General features: G+C 40.4%; 1 long non-coding RNA gene across 1 annotated transcript; it reads right to left on the minus strand.

The window, feature by feature from the left end:
* Window positions 1–2,354: 2,354 nt before the first annotated feature.
* On the minus strand, window positions 2,355–10,407 carry LOC138352291 (uncharacterized). Its single transcript, XR_011222750.1, has 3 exons — window positions 10,274–10,407; window positions 6,808–6,924; window positions 2,355–2,662 (listed from the first exon to the last, which is right to left on the minus strand). It is a non-coding gene; the product is annotated as an uncharacterized lncRNA (long non-coding RNA).
* Between the last annotated feature and the right edge of the window lie 8,179 nt (window positions 10,408–18,586).

Below are 18,586 nucleotides of genomic sequence, written 5' to 3' on the forward strand. Positions count from 1 at the left end.
CGCGGTAATTGGTTCCACAAATCAACAACCCTGTTGCCAAACCAGTATTTACCCAAGTCTTTCCTAAATCTAAACTTATCCAATTTATAGCCATTGTTTTGTGTTCTGTCATGTGTTGATACTTTTAATACCCTACTAATATCCCCTTTGTTATGTCCATTCATCCACTTGTAAACCTCTATCATATCACCCCTAACTCTTCGCTTTTCCAGTGAATGCAATTTAAGCTTTGTTAATCTTTCTTCATATAAAAGATTTCTATTTTGGGGAATTAACTTAGTCACCCTACTCTAGACACGTTCAAGTGAATTTATATTCATTCTATAATATGGCGACCAAAACTGAACTGCATAATGTAAATGGGGCCTAACCAGAGCAAGATATAGCTGAAGAACCACACCAGGTGTCTTGTTACTAACACTTCGATTAATAAATCCCAGAGTCCTATTTGCCTTATTACGAGCATTCATGCATTGATCCTTTTGTTTTAAATTCTTACTAATCATAACTCCCAGATCCCTTTCACAATCCGACTTCGCAATCTCAACACCATCTAGCTCATATCTTGTAACTATCATCATTACCTAGTCTCAAAACTTTACATTTATCAGCATTAAACTGCATCTGTCAATCTTTTGACCATTTCAAAACCCTATTTAGATCAACTTGAAGTGATAGTGAGTCTTCTTCCGTGTTAATTTCCCTACCTATTTTTGTATCATCTGCAAATTTGCAAATGTTGCTACTCAACATAAGAACACAAGAACAAAGGCAACTGCAGAAGGCCCACCGGCCCATACGAGGCAGCTCCTACCAACAACCACCCAATTAATTTGCCAGTTCCTTTACGACTTGGGACTTAAATCCATTTACACTTTGGGCTTCTGAGTCTTTTAGTTTGTCAATGCTCTTCCTGATTGTGTCGCGTGTAATTGGTATTTCTCTTAATTCATTCTCCTTACCTCCGACAAACATTTGTGTTGGTGATGGGCTGTCATTCAAGCTTTCTAGTGTGAACACTGATGTTAGGTATTCATTGAGAGTGTTTGCCGCCCTTTTATGATACAACTTAAAATTGTTAGTCTCATCTTTTATGGGTCCTACGGAGTCAGTTCTTTGTTTGGGTTTTACTTCGTATATACTTGCCCGAAACGCTATGCGTATTAGTGGCTTTAGGTATTGTATTTTAAATTTTAAAATTTTGCCCCGAGGTGCGAGTTTATTGGGAGTACTTAGCTGTATCATTAGCAAGGTAATTAACTATAGTTTGCTGTCCTCCGTCCTTTAACAAATCCATTGACCCCTCCCCTAACCTGCCTATTTTGTGCAATAGTCGGTTTAGGATGATCCTTTCAAGCATCTTCCAAGTGCATTACATGAGACTGATAGGTCTATAATTGCCAGGGTCATTGGGTTTCGGTATTGGGACCATTATTGCATGTTTCCATTGTGTGGGCAACACTCCACATAGGAATGACTTGTTAAACAGGTGGAGTAGTGGATTGCCAGACACTTCACACAGTGCATTGAGTATGTCGTAGGTGACGCCATCTTCACCAGGTGCTGTACTTTTACCCTTTTCATAGCCCCCTTTACTTCCTTGGCTGTAATTGGTTCCCCATACTCGTCATCACTAGATTGTGCTCTTGTTATCCTAATCCTTCTGTCATTATGTCGGAGGAGCTGTTCCCTGCTTACTTCTGCAGGGAGGGAGGAGGAGGATGATGCTGCATCACTCCACTTGTGTATTAGTTCTTCAGCCTTACCCTGGGGGTCGTTGTGAGCCGCAGGCCGGGCTCTGCTCCCCTTAGCTACCTTAATTTTTGCCCACACTTGTCTTGCAGACGTTTCTCTTCCAATAGAGCTAGTGAACTCTAGTCATTGTCTTTCCCTTTGTAACTCATCTGCAATGTATGTACCTTTACCTGACTAAAAAATCTAATCTAAATCTATATCTAATCTATATGCTTAGATATATGCAAATGAGAGAGTAATAGAGCGAAACCTTTAAAATACTGAACAATTTGGAGGATATTGATTCATACAATTTCTTCAAAAGGTCAGATGTAACACGAACAAGGAGCAAAGGTTTCAAGCTCAACAAGCCACAGTGTAGGAGTGACAACAAATGCTTTTTAACCCATACGATTATGATCATGGCAATAAGGTTTCTAAAACAGTAGGCATTCTTCCAAAGCCAGACACTGTACTATGTTCCTCGCCCTAACCTAGTCACTCAGTATTATTCACTCATTTATCTATGCCTTGTTTATTTATGTCTTAAAGGTTACAAGACGTACATTAGTCAATACAATTGGTGCTTAAAATGTTAAGGATCTCTTGTGAAACACGGGTATTAATCAAAAAATTTATTATGTAAAATAAATAAAAAAGGCCCAAGGGCCATGAAGTAACAAGAATGCAAGGCCGGCACAAGCTGGCGTAAGTAGAGAAGACGGAAGATTCTTCATATTAAAAGACCCTGCTTCTCCAAGATGGCAGTCACACCCTGCTTGCCCTGGACAATCACCATATGGAGAAGGACTGTTTACTGTGAAGGGAAGTCCACAAATGCAATGCCAGCATGAGTCAGTCTTGAAGGGTAAACGATGATGGCACCCTCACAGTAACACAAAAGCCGAGCAAGCCCAGTGAGGAAGACCTGTTGATGGGAAGGAGGAGAATCATTAGTCACAACAAAATCCACATAGAAACAAAGGAGAGAAAAAAAATAAAGTGGATGTCTTCTTTTTGTATAGACATAATAAATATTGCCATTTGGCTATGTATTTATATGATATATAATAGAATACAGCATAAAACAAAATAAGAGGGGTGATAGGAGAAGAAAAGATTAGTGTTTAGTGAGAATCCACAAGGTCTTCTCTGAATACTCTATTTTCTTCAAGGCTGTGGGTCCCTACAATTGCACCAGAGGTGGTACACACCCCTATTATTATTTAAACAGGTGAGTACACACACGGTGTTAGCAAACTTAGCCTCCAAACACACACACACACACATGGCATCAGCAAACTTAGCCTCCAAACACACACACACACATGGTATCAGCAAGCTTAGCCTCCAAACACACACACACATGGTATCAGCAAGCTTAGCCTCCAAATACACACATGGTATCAGCAAGCTTAGCCTCTAAACACACACACACACACACAAACGGTATCAGCAAGTTTAGCCTCCAAACACACACACACACATGGTATCAGCAAGCTTAGCCTCCAAACACACACACACACATGGTATCAGCAAGCTTAGCCTCCAAACACACACACACACATGGTATCAGCAAGCTTAGCCTCCAAACACACACACACACACACACACACATGGTATCAGCAAGCTTAGCCTCCAAACACACACACACACAAATGGTATCAGCAAGCTTAGCCTCCAAACACACACACACACATGGTATCAGCAAGCTTAGCCTCCAAACACACACACACACACATGGTATCAGCAAACTTAGCCTCCAAACACACACACACACATGGTATCAGTAAGCTTAGCCTCCAAACACACACACACACACACATGGTATCAGCAAGCTTAGCTTCCAAACACACACACACATGGTATAAGCAAGCTTAGCCTCCAAACACACACACACAGAAAATGGGGACATTGAAACAGTTGATAAACTTGATTTCAAGAGAGAGAGGTCACTATGGGGAACTTCAAATTTTTTTTAATAAGTAATTAGGCAGACTTGTTGCTAGACAGGGAAGTAAATTAAATGTATGCCAAATTTTGCAAAATATACAATGAAGGCACACAAACATTCATACCAAAACAGAGATGCAGGGCCAGAAAACAGGATTGGTTCAACAGAAATTGAGAGAGGGCCACAGACCAAAAGACACAAAAATGGAATGAAAGACACTGAAAAACTACAAGCAGATGTCAACAAAGTTTTCGATTGGGCAGCAGAAAATAACATGTTTAACAGTGATAAATTTCAGGTATGGCAAAAATGAGGATCTGAAACATAATACAGGGTACAAAACACAATCAAATCTTCCCATAGTAGAAAAACAGCATGTCAAGGATTTGGGAATAATGATGTCCGACGATCTAATGTTTAGGGAGCATAACCAAGCAAATATTGCGTCAGCCAGAAAAATGATCGGATGGATTACGAGAACTTTCAAATCCAGGGATCCCATCACAATGGTTGTACTCTTCAAGTCACTTATGTTGTCCCGTCTCGAGTACTGCTCAGTATTCACTTTCCCCTTCAGAGCACGGTTGCACGGTTGTTCCTGCCGGAACAACCGTGGACATCTTCAGGAGAAAACTGGACTGTTTTCTAAGAGAAGTTCCGGATCAGCCGGGATGTTGTGGGTATGTGGCCCTGCGGGCCGCTCCAAGCAACAGCCTGGTGGACCAAACTCTCACAAGTCGAGCCTGGCCTCGGGCCGGGCTTGGGGAGTAGAAGAGCAGAACCCCATCAAGCAGGTATCAAAATAGAAAGAAGCCAAACCCCCAATCATACCAGCGATACAAAGATGCGAGAAACAACTATACAGCAGTAAGGGAAGAGGCAGAAAGAAATTTTTAAAAAGGGATAATGGATAAATGTAAAACAGAACTGGGCCTATTCTACAAATTCATAAACAACAAATTGCAGGTAAAGGATAATATCCAGAGGTTGAAAATAGGAAACAGATTCACAGAAGCAATGTGTGAAACATTAAACCAAAAGTTCCAAAGTGTGTTTATACAAAATGAAATCTTAAGAGAACCAGACACAATAAGAATTTCTGAGAACATCATAGAGCGTATAGAGGTGTCTAGAGATGAAGTGGAAAATATGCTAAAGTAGCTAAGTAAGAACAAAGCAGTTGGTCCAGATGGAGTATCACCATGGGTTCTGAGAGAATGTGCATCTGAGCTCAGCCTTCCACTTCACCTGATCTTTCAAGCATCCCTGTGTATAGGAGTCATAGCAAACATGTGGAAAAAGGCTAACATAGTTCCAATCTACAAAAGTGGCAACAGGGAAGACCCCACCTCTCTCAGTTATAGACCTGAATCATTGACAAGTGTAACAGTGAAAGGATTGAAAAAAAAAAAAAATAATAAAAACTAAATGGGTAGAACACCTGGAGAGAAATTATATAATATCACACAGACAGTATTGTTTTCGATCTGGAAGATCCTGTGTATCGAATTTACTCAGTTTCTATGATTGAGCCACAGAGATTTTAAAGGAAAAAGGTAGTTGGGTTGACTGCATCTATCTAGACATAAAAAAGGCTTTCGACAGAGTTCCACATAAGAGGTTGTTCTGGAAACTAGAAAATTTTGGATGGGTGACAGGTAAGCTTCTAACATGGATGAAAAATTTTCTGACTGATAGAAAAATGAGGGCAGTAATCAGAGGCAATCGGACTGGAGAAGTGTCACAAGTGGAGTACCACAGTACATGCACCAGAAATGTTCATTGTCTACATAAATGATCTACCAGTTGGAATACAGAATTATATAAACATGTTTGCTGATGATGCTAAGATAATGGGATGGATAAGAAATTTAGATGATTGTCATGCCCTTCAAGAAAACCTGGACAAAATAAGTATATGGAGCACCACTTGGCAAATGAAATTTAATGTGAATAAATGCCATGTTATGGAATGTGGAATAGAACATAGATCCCACACAACCTACAAATTATGTGAGAAATCTTTATATAATTCTGATAAAAGAAAGAGGTCTAGGGTTGATTCTAGATAGAAAACTATCACTTGAGGCCCACATAAAGAACGTTGTGTGAGGAGCCTATGCCACGCTTTCTAACTTCAGAATTTTGTTTAAATACATGGATGGCGAAATACTAAAGAAATTGTTCACGAGTTTTGTTCGGCCAAGGCTAGAATATGCAGCGGTTGTGTGGTGCCCATATCTTAAGAAGCACATCAACAAACTGGAAAAGGTGCAAAGACATGCTACTAAGTGGCTCCCAGAACTAAAGGGCAAGAGCTATGTGGAGAGGTCAGAGGCATTAAATATGCCAAAACTAGAAGACAACAAAAAGAGGCGATAAAATCACTATGTACAAAATAGTAACAGGAATTGATAAAATCGATAGGGAAGATTTCCCGAGACCTGGAACTTCAAGAACAAAAGGTCATAGATTTAAACTAACTAAACAAAGATGCCAAAGAAATATAAAAAAATTTCCTTTCGCATACAGAGTGGTACACGGTTGGAACAAGTTAAGTGAGAAGGTGGTGGCGGCCAAGACCGTCAGTAGTTTCAAAGCATTATGTGACAAAGAGTGCTGGGTAGACGGGACACCACGAGCGTAGCTCTAATCCTGTAACTACACTTAGGTAACTACATTTGGTGTCAGCAAGCTTACCGTCGAAACACACACAAACAGCCTGCCTATTATTCAAGGCCTTCTCTGAGTACTCTCTATTTTCTTCTCTGAGGCTATGGGTCCCTAATCTTGCACCAGAGGTGGTACAACTTTTAAGTTTTTAACTACTGCACTGAGCACCTGATTTTGGCAAAGACTTCTTAGTGCAATTGTCAAGGACATAGTTCTGGTATTTTTTTGTTTATAAATATTCAGGTATAGTTAATGTCAAAATGTTTCAAAACTCAACAATTTATATTTCAAAACAAAAAAAGTAATGAAAACATTACAAAACATTAAAATATAGCCTAATTAATTAATTAATAAAATAGCACAACTCTCAGAATGTCTAAAGGTGCTTTGAGCAATGAAGTAGTTAATTTTATATATATAATATTATATATATAATATATATTTACCTGTGACTACTGCTTAGCAAAAATTTGATCTCTGTGAAAATTGGTCTCGTCATTGCTAGAAGATATTTTAAGACCATGATTTACTGTGGATGGCACTGTAGTCTTCAAGTCATCAATCTAAAAATAGAGGTAATCTTTTAAAATGTAAATTTTGTATAAAAAAAATGCAAAAATAAATTGCAAGAATAATATGAAGTTATTATACAATTTTTTTTTAATTATTTAAATATTTGTGAGACATTATTAAGAAATGTATGAAGTACAGGTTCTCTAAGTCCTGATATGTATCTGCTTATGTTCCACCACATTACATTCAGGGCTGAAGAGAAAACACAGCCAGTAAGGTAATGATCACTTAGGATGGACTGGGATGCTACATGTAGGTGGGGGCTAAGCTGCGTGAGGCTAGGATGCCCAGCCTGCCTTGTCTAGGCTGGGCTGGGCTGGGCTAGGCAACACTTGGAAGGAGTCAACAAATCTCTGGAGTGCCTTACTTTTCCTGATATCCTTAAAAAAGCAAGAATGATGCCATTTTATAAAGGAGGCGAGACAGCAGAAATAAACAATTAGAGAAAAATATCAAATCTACTTATACTTTCAAAAATATTTGATTTTTTTTTTTACAAACATCTCTTCCTACTTTGTAAAATTCAACATGAATACAAACACACACACACACATCCCTAGGAAGCAGCCCATAGCAGCTGTCTAACTCCCAGGTACTTATTTACTGTTAGGTGAACCAGATATAGAGAATAACCACAAAATCTTGCAAAGCCACTAGTACACGCAGCATTTCAGGCAGGATATATAATATTAATATTATATCTATATATATATATATATATATATATATATATATATATATATATATATATATATATATATATATATAAACTGAAAACTCACACCCCAGAAGTGACTCGAACCCATATGCTATGCCCAAGATTACCATCCGAGTGCCAGCGGGGAAGTGGGTCAAATAGCCTCGGCTATCACTTCCTTATGTCTGGTCGTGATGGTCAAGCGGATTAAGGCGTCCCTGTACATACCAGTTGCGTTGCTCCTGGCAGTATTGGGTTCGAGTCACTTCTGGAGTGTGAGTTTTCAGTTGCATATTGTCCTGGGGACCATTCAGGCTTGTTCGCATTTGTGTTCCTCACGTGTTGCCCCAAAAATGAGGTGATTTGATAAAATGCTATGCCCAAGATTACCATCCGAGTGCCAGCGGGGAAGTGGGTCAAATAGCCTCGGCTATCACTTCCTTATGTCTGGTCGTGATGGTCAAGCGGATTAAGGCGTCCCTGTACATACCAGTTGCGTTGCTCCTGGCAGTATGGGTTCGAGTCACTTCTGGGGTGTTAGTTTTCAGTTGCATATTGTCCTGGGGACCATTCAGGCTTGTTCGCATATATATATATATATATATATATATATATATATATATATATATATATATATATACCTAGTAGCCAGAACGCACTTTTCAGCCTACTATGCAAGGCCCGATTTGCCTAATAAGGCAAGTTTTCATGAATTAATTGTTTTTCGACTACCTAACCTACCTAACCTAACCTAACATAACTTTTTCGGCTACCTAACCTAACCTAGCCTATAAAGATAGATTAGGTTAGGTTAGGTAGGGTTGGTTAAATTTGGTCATATATCTACGTTAATTTTAACTCCAATAAAAAAAATTGACCTCATACATAATGAAATGGGTAGCTTTATCATTTCATAAGAAAAAAATTACAGAAAATATATTAATTCAGAAGAACTTGGCTTATTAGGCAAATCGGGCCTTGCATAGTAGGCTGAGAAGTGCGTTCTGGCTACTAGGTACGACATATGTCGTACCTATATGTACTATATATATATATATATATATATATATATATATATATATATATATATATATATATATATATATATATATATATATATATATATATGAATACATACATACGGGACAAAGAGCCAGAGCTCAACCACCGCAAGCACAACTAGGTGAGTACACACACACACACACATTATATATATATATATATATATATATATATATATATATATATATATTATATATATATATATATATATTATATATATATATATATATATTATATATATATATATATATGAGTGTCAGACGATGGAGGAATGATTTTTTTTTTTAATTTAATTTATATAAAAAATTATTCCTTCTGAAGATGTTTTAATATATGAAAGTACTTAAGGAAATTCCTGTTTCTATTCTTCCTCCGTGGTCTGACACTGTCACATTTTTCATCAAGTGTTAATTTTTGTGATTTACACACACGTGGCATGTTTACACACACATTATTTATATTAATATATATATGTCGTACCTAATAGCCAGAACGCACTTCTCAGCCAACTATGCAAGGCCCTATTTGCGTAATAAGCCAAGTTTCCATGAATTAATTGTTTTTCGACTACCTAACCTACCTAACCTAACCTAACCTAACTTTTTTGGCTACCTAACCTAACCTAACCTATAAAGATAGGTTAGGGTAGGTTAGGTGGGGTTGGATAGGTTCGGTCATATATCTACGTTAATTTTAACTCTAATAAAAAAAAATTGACCTCATACATAATGAGGTGCAAGGCCCGATTTGCCTAATAAGCCAAGTTTTCATGAATTAATATATTTTCTCAAATTTTTTTCTTACGAAATGATAAAGGTACCCCATTTCATTATGTATGAGGTCAATTTTTTTTTATTAGAGTTAAAATTAACGTAGATATATGACCGAACCTATCCAACCCCACCTAACCTACCCTAACCTATCTTTATAGGTTAGGTTAGGTTAGGTAGCCGAAAAAGTTAGGTTAGGTTAGGTTAGGTAGGTTAGGTAGTCGAAAAACAATTAATTCATGGAAACTTGGCTTATTACGCAAATAGGGCCTTGCATAGTTGGCTGAGAAGTGCGTTCTGGCTACTAGGTACGACATATATATATGGAACCCTCAGCCCTATAAGCGGAGGGTTCCTACAAACTCAACCAGAGGTGGTACCCTCTATATATTAATAAAAAGGCAAGGCTATGCTAAATCTAGGCAGGGATTGGCTTGGCTAAGCTGGTCAGGGCTTGGCTAGGGTAGGAAGGACTGGTCATGTTTAAAAGCAAGGCAGGGTTAGGCTAGGCAAGACTAGGTAAGGGTATACTGGGATAGGCTTGGCTACGGTAGGCTAGGAAGAGGTAAACTAGGATAAGCAAGGCTGTGCAAGCACTATGCACAGCTAGAATGAACTATGCTAAGATGGTTTAAGCTGGGCTAGGTTAGGATAAGCTGAGTCATGCAGGGCCCCGATTGACCAGTGGAGTCTAATGGTCTAACCTTCTAGCTAGTTTGCTGACCTAAGAGTGTAAATGCCAAGCCCCTAACCTGCTGCAATATTATTATAAAAGAAATATTACTTATTATAATTGTAAATACTAAATACCTGTTGTGTTGATTTAGGGGCGACGACGATCGTGGGATCGGATGCGAGCCACAGGTGGCCTACACCATGCTTTCTAAGGCGTCCCTCTCATAACAAAAACAAATCCGTGCATTCATACACAAACAGAGATCCCGTGGTTATGCGAATACTTGCAATTCTTTTACTTAAAATAATAACAATTAGATTAATAATAATTAACATAATTTTTACTCAAGATTCATAAAAATCATTAATACTATTTTAAAAGAAGATTTATAAGACATCTAAAAACAGATATACAGACTTTGTGTGATATTTATTTAACATTATATATTAATAGAATGTTGTAACTATTATTTTTAAATATTAGGTAGTTTCCAGCTACGTATATCGCATATAAACGTTGCAAAAAGATTTTAGACTGAATTAACACATTACACATTTATGGAGTAATTAACAACAAAACAATCTTTATTTTCATTGCAGAACATATATCAGAGCATACTAGTGACTCATACATTTAAAATAGTGTGATTTTTAAACAATTCGGTTGTAAACCCGCAGAACCGCCTACCCGCCAAAGACGTAACATAAGAAATGGTATATAATTCATTATTTTAAATTACATATATAATCATTAATAATATTCGGCAGCTATCGAGGTTCTCCATAGGTAAATTCCTGTACTCTAACAAGATGCTACTTGCTGTTTAGCTGTTTAAATTCTTGGAAAATTATAATGACCAGCGACATAAAATATAACAATGAAATAATAGCAGGTAACTGTAGGTGAACGAAAAATTAAATTCCAAATTGATTAGATGTTTTTCTATATATAAAGATCGACCTGAAGGAATTTTATGAATTATGGACTAATTAAACAACAAAATAGGTAATTTTACTTGAAGAACAGATACCAGAGAATAGTTAGTGAGTACATTTATATTGTATAATGGGAGAAAGCCCCTGGTAGCCGCGAATTAAAATAACCACCTACATTAATTGATAACTAGGAAATAGTATCTGGAAACTTTATCTGAACGAAAACACAATACCAAATTGTTTAGATGTTTTTCTTAATATAAAGATCAACAGTAAGGAATCTTATTCATTATGGACAAATTAACAAAAAAAAAAAACGATAATTTTCATTGGGGACCATATATTAGAGCATACTTAGTCAATTATATATTAAAAGTATTGTGTATTTTGAACCATTTGGGTTGTAAACAAACAGAACGGCCTACCCAAAAAGTCGTAACATAAAATGTTGCATATGTTTGCTAATTTATTATTTGATAAATGATTATTATTAATTTACGACAACTATAGAGGTTTCCCATTAGTTAAATTACTGTAGTCTGACTAAATGCTACTACAAAACATATATAAATCCTGGGAAAGTCACAATGACCAGCGACATTAAAGCATGGAGGGTTAAATAGTAACAGGCAACTGTCGGCGAACGAAAAATTCATTTCCAAATTTATTAGATGTTTTCCTAAATATAAAGATCGATAGGCTGGAATTTTCTGGATTATGGCCTAATTAAGGCAAAAATATATATATTTTTACTTGAAGAACAAATATCAGAGCATAGTCAGTGAGTTATAGAATAATAAGAGTGTGGTATTTCATTGTATAACAAGAGATAGTCCATGGAAGCGAAAATAGACGTAGTTTTACACAAAATAACGTCCAAAAACAGCCGTAGAGTCAAACGGCAAATGTTGACGTTCTTTTTAAGAGGACAGGTTGGTTGGTGATGTACTGGCCACCAGCAGATCGTCAATGTAGGCGTAGCAAAAAGGAAGGTCCTTAACTACTTGGTCGATGAAGCGTTGGAATGTCTGGGCTGCATTCCGTAGACCAAAAGGCATCCAGACGAATTCAAACAGTCCAAAAGGTGTTGTGATCGCTGTTTTCGGAATGTCTGCCGATTCCACAGGGATCTGGTGAAATGCCCGCACAAGGTCAATTTTCGAAAAAACGGTTGCGTTGCTCAATCCCTGTGAGAAATCCTGGATGTGTGGTATTGGGTAGCGATCCGGCAGAGTACGAACGTTGAGAGCCCTGTAGTCTCCGCAAGGGCGCCATTCCCCTGGGGCTGTTTTCGGGACCATATGGAGAGGTGAAGCCCATGGACTGTTCGAAGGGCGGATTATTCCCGCCTCCTGTAGCTTATTGAATTCAGCACATGCTACCGCCAGTCGTTCCGGTGCCAGGTGGCGTGGTCTGGCGAAGGTAGGTGCTCGCGTTGTAGTAATGTGATGCGTAATCGTATGTTGCACCTCTGGTCGAGGGCTGGCGGGTTGGGTCACATCTTTGAATTCATCCAGGAGTGCTTGAAGTTCCGTAGATGCGACTGGGGTGACGATGTTAACTTGTGTAGAGGTACTAGGAGAGGCTCGAAGTACTGCACCTGCGGGATCCACAATAAGTCGATGGTGTTGCAGGAAATCCCATCCAAGAATGGGTTGTTCCACATCCGCTATGAGGAAAGTCCACGTAAAGCGACCCAGAGAGGCGAACTCGAGAACGAGGGCGCGGGTCCCATATGTACGGACGGACGTACCATTGGCGGCTCGTAAGTCCAAACCAGGAGTACGGGTTGGTTTGACCAGTGGGGGAGGCAACACACTAGCTGCTGCACCTGTGTCAACGAGGAAACGGCGTTTGGTTATGATGTCAGATATGTATAGAGCAGTGTAGTGTTTGAAATGGCGGGGTTACTGGCTGTTAACAGTCCCCGCCGGAGTAGTTTCCCGACCAGGAACAAGGAGCCCTACAGTTGCGGGCTTGGTGTCCGAACTTCTGGTGGTAAGAACAAAGCTCTCCCCGATGTTCTCGCTGTCGCCTAGAGACTGATACTGGTTTCGCATGGCACGTCCTCCCTAGGTGGAAGAAACGCCGGTTCTGGAGGACGTCGAGTTGTTGGGTGTCTGTAGTCTGCTGTGTTACACTGGGATGGGACAGCGTAGCGTTATCAGACGTCGTATGAAGCCGGTCTGCCAGTGAAGCCAGCTGGGCTAATGGGGTGTCGTCAGCCATACTGAATAGGGCCGGTTGAATGTGTTTTGGACAGAGTTGTATCCACAGTGATCTCACAATCTCGCTGGGGGCTGGGCCAGTTGCAGTATGCATCACATACTGAATATGCCGCAGAAGCTGAGCAGGTGTTTTGTCTGCTAATCTTTTGTCAGTGAGGAGTTGGTCCCTTTGTTGAATGCGGCGTTTCATTGCTTCTGTAGCGAGTAGATTATCCCAATAATATACTCGCTCCAAATGCATTGTTAATATTCCTGTCAACCTTTGGAGATGAATGAGGTGAGGCATTGCCCGGGCAACACGGTGAGGTGTTGCCCAAGCATATAAGCAGCAGAATAGCAAACATTAACTAGTCTACTTTCAAGTGTGGTCTAGAGCAGACACTTGCGAGATACTGTACCGACGCTCATTGCGCTTAACTCACACCAAAGTATCACCTGTGTACTTCTGTATATTCGACCAAATATATATATAGTATCTTAGTGTCTGTGTTTATTTGTCACCATACTTTACGTAACAATAGAATCGTTACATTGGTGACCCCAGAGAGTTTCGACGATACCCAGCCACGATGGACTACAACATGGACTCTCACTGGACCTCTACTGCTACCGTTTGCTGTGATGGAACACTGCCAACACCCTCGCCACAGCTATGATTTTCATCGCGTCCATCTCTGCATTTTCATCTACTACGGCTTGCTGCTCCACCATCGTTACTCACTCATCTGACAGCCTCATCAATGATTACATCATGTTGGATCTACAGCTTGTCCTGCCGACTCTCCGTCGCTGCCAGGGCACTGCTTGTCCTACGCCCACGACAGCTGCTCTGTCATCAGATTCATCTACACGTTCACTGCTTTTTGATACTCGGCCGACTCAAGCCCTTTGCGCAGTATAGGACTTACAGCTTGCGTTTCCGACACTTCGTCGCCTTCAGGACAATTCAGCTCTAGATGTGATTACCTCGTTGTCCTAACTACGTGCCTACATTACCTCCTAATGTCCTGGTGCCCGAGCCCATCCGCCCCGGATCTAAATGCTCCACCAGCGACCCAAGGACGCAACAATTATGCACATTCTTCTCTCCTGCTACACCGAGCTTGTCCACACACTGCCTACATCTTTTGGTACCAGACTACAATTTCCACAGTCAACAATGTAGTACTCGGCGTGTACAGTCCTAATCAACCCAAGACGCTACAGCTTCGACACAGAGCAGACAGCAGACTACGACCGCATCGAGCCGCCACGCTCTCGCTCCCCAAGTTCAGACACTCACAGTTCTAAATCGAGCCGCCACGCTCTCGCTCCCCGAGTTCAGACACTCACAATTCTCAATCGAGCAGCCACGCTCTCCCACATAGAGCTCCATGACTCCGGCCTCACTCAGCTCTCTGCTCTGCTCCAGGCTTCGTCTCAAACGTCTGCGACACTGCTAAACCCAGAGACACATCCGCCGACTACGCAGTTCACTTTTCGACCAGTTACCAGCAGCACCGCCACCTACGACAACGGACGATCCTGTACGACCTCCCACCCTACAACCCCAGTTACCAGCCGCACCACAACCTGATCCTACGACGACGGACGATCCTGTGCGACCTCCCACCCTACGACCCCAGTTAGATGACATCAGCGAAGAGGAGGAAGTTAACTTTGATGGTTATGTAACGCGAGCAGGGCGTACAATTCACCGACCAGCTAAGTTCCTTGATCAAGTATTTTTCCTTTCATCCCCTGGGAGGGGGAGTTCTGTAGTGAGTAGATTATCCCAATAATATACTCGCTCCAAATGCTTTGTTTGGAGATGATGTTTGGAGCTCTCTGTCAACCTTTGGAGATGAATGAGGTGAGGCGTTGCCCGGGCAACACGGTGAGGTGTTGCCCGAGCATATAAGCAGCAGAATAGCAAACATTAACCACCATCTGGTCACCATTTGGTCCGGGAGACATCTCCCGTCACGCTGGGTGCAGTCGCACCTCCACAGATCTCCAGTATCATCTATTGATACTGGTGATGGCTCAAAAGGGCCACCACTTACGAGCTATTCATGCCCGTGCCACCTTTTGGGTGTCTTCATCTTCATCTTAACACATTCACAAGGGCGACATCTCCCGTCACGCAGGGTGCATTCGCACCTCCACAGATCTCCAGTATCAGCTCTTGATACTGGCAATGGCTTAAAATGGCCACCACTTACGGGCTATTTATGCCCGTGCCACCTTTTGGGTGGCTTAATCTTCATCAATCAAACATTAACCAGTGTAACGGTTCTATTGTTACGTAAAGTTCGCTACACCAGAGTCTACTTTCAAGTGTGGTCTAGAGCAGACACTTGCGAGATACTGTACCGACGCTCAGTGCGCTCAACTCACACCAAAGTATCACCTGTGTACTTCTGTATATTCGACCAAATATATATAGTATCTTAGTGTCTGTGTTTATTTGTCACCATACTTTATGTAACAATAGAACCGTTATAAGGTGCTTCCGGGGCTTAGCGTCCCGTGAACGCTACATGTAGCGTGAACTTCGGCTACATCTTTTAGAACAGGAGCAAAGTGAAATCGACGGCAGGGAACTGGCATCCAGTGACTGTAATAAGGATAATATTAAGAATACTATGTCGTAAATAATCGTACAATGTAAGAATACAATGTAATATCGTAAATAACCGATGACGGCAAGTGCCGCAGAATGGAAGAAATTGAGAAAGCAACGCCAAACCATAATAACAATATATATTCTTAATAAAATAATACTGGAATGACAGTAACGATACGGAATAATATTAATACTACCATACAGCCCAGCAAATAAGGGAAGATAATAGTATTAACGTAGGCCCTGGGCGGCTGCATCCAGGCGCCGCTGCGTACGTTGTAACGGTGATAAGAGGAATATCCGGCTCACGTTCTCTTCCTTGCCGCAGTAGGGTGAGGAAGGTGGGGGGTTCCGGCTTGTCGTGGCTGCGAAAAAGGGAACATAAGAAGCCGACGTTGTGCGCCAAGCGGGCAGAGCACAGGGGAAGGAATAGCAGTTGGAGGTAAGGGCCCCTAACCTAATGATAGATGAGGTTAAATTAAATAGAATACTATTACGTAGTAAGAAACAACAATGGCGAAGGAACAAGAAGAGTAAATTAGCCCAGAAGGCTGGATGGCCAAAGAACGTTAGCGACCGTATGGGCAACAACATGCTGGCCGACATCATGCTAACTGACTGGCTTATGCTTGCCGTATGGAAGGCCGAATGGCCAGTTTTTGCTTGACACCGTGCGCGAGGCCATGCTAAACTTCTCTGTAGCATTCCAAATGTATCTTAATGTACTGCCGAAACGAAGAAGAATGGGTGGTCAAATATAATGCACAATATTTAGAATATATAATGAGGGAAACGAGTGTAATAGGACGAAATAACCAGAGGAAAAAATGGGGGGGGGGACCCAACCCGAATGCACTGCAACTAGCGTACCCTAGCTGAAATTAATGGCGCAGAGGCAAAGCAATAGATTAATGCAAATCATAATTGAAAGTCCCTTAATATAACAAATTGAACGTGAAACTTAAGCAAAGTGTAAATTGCGGGAAAATTTTTCCGTGTTAAATACGAATCATAATTGCGAGTCCAACAATAACAAATTTTTAGGCATACGGCGAAAGCAATGCTATAAATTGCGGAAGTAATACAACTCATAACTGAAAGTCTAGCAATCATAAGATATATTTTAAAATTGTTCACAAATAATATAAATTATAAATCACCAAAACGGCTTACCGCACGACGCCAGGGCGTCAAAGCTTAAGGTAGAGATAACTGAGACGGCGAGTAGCCACTCGCTCAGCCTAACTGGCCTTACCTAACAACTTAAACAAAGTCGAGCGAACAAGCATAAAATTCCACCGGGAAGTAAAACCTGCAGCTGGTGTTGGGAGGGCATCAATTGAATTAAACTGTGATAGGGTAAATGTAAACATTTAGGCCGTAAATGATAAACCACATAACGTAACCAGGAGAAACAACTAATATGCCGCAAGGCTACCAGTAATAACAGTAATAATTTACAGAGGAAATTGAACATAAATGCAGGGCCAGAAACTTAAAGCAGGAGACAAGGGCCCGTAACACCGCGACTATATAGCACATCATAACTGACTTTACTTAATAACTTAAGGCAAAGCAAAAGTTAAACAAACATACTGTTGTGACGGTAACGCGTTGGTGTTCGGCTGTTTAAGGCTAGGGGTATGGCCTCGTCACATAGTTATAAAAAAAAATAGAAAAACTGGAACTTCGTCTGTGGTAAGGTAAGGAGAAGACACACAAAACACAAGTAAACTTTAACAATGAAATTTTAATTACGTTAAATAAATCAAAACATGAAAAAATGGACAAACAAATACGTATAATAAAATCAATCAATCACAATAATAAGAATAATTAAATGACACAATGAAAAGTTACGTTAAGGCAAAATAACAAAAAGTGCAACACAAAAGTAAATGGGAGGTGTTGGAATATTGGCTTTAAGCCACCACTTCTCTCAGTACACGCTAGCATCTAGCCGGGAGGAGTGGTGACAACGAGAGCACCCAATATTCCAACACCTCCCATTTACTTTTCTGTTGCACTTTGTTATTTTGCCTTAACGTAACTTTTCATTGTGTCATTTAATTATTCTTATTATTGTGATTGATTGATTTTATTATACGTATTTGTTTGTCCATTTTTTCATGTTTTGATTTATTTAACGTAATTAAAATTTCATTGTTAAAGTTTACTTGTGTTTTGTGTGTCTTCTCCTTACCTTACCACAGACGAAGTTCCAGTTTTTCTATTTTTTTTTATAACTATGTGACGAGGCCATACCCCTAGCCTTAAACAGCCGAACACCAACGCGTTACCGTCACAAGTTATATGGGGGCCTGTCCGGGATATTGGCTTTAAGCCACCACTTCTCTCAGTACACGCTAGCGTCTAGCCGGGAGGAGTGGTGACAACGAGAGCACCGAATATTCTGAGGTCTGAGGTCGGGGCGACCCCAGACATCAAGTAGTATGGGGGGGCGAGTGCAGGTGCAGCCAGACCGGCGACCAATCAGCGGAGCCGGCAGCGATCAACATGTAGTTTGGTGGTTTGAGTCCGAACAGGTGGCTGGCTGCATACGTTTTGCTCACCCTGGCAAGCCTTGCTGGTGTTGTTGTCGTTGTTGGACATGTCTTCCATAGTCGTTTTATATAATTTCGACGACGTAATTATGGAGGGAAGAGCAGGCTCAAT

This window comes from Procambarus clarkii, chromosome 53, assembly GCF_040958095.1.
Source record: "Procambarus clarkii isolate CNS0578487 chromosome 53, FALCON_Pclarkii_2.0, whole genome shotgun sequence".
Classification (NCBI taxonomy): Eukaryota; Metazoa; Arthropoda; class Malacostraca; order Decapoda; family Cambaridae; genus Procambarus; species Procambarus clarkii.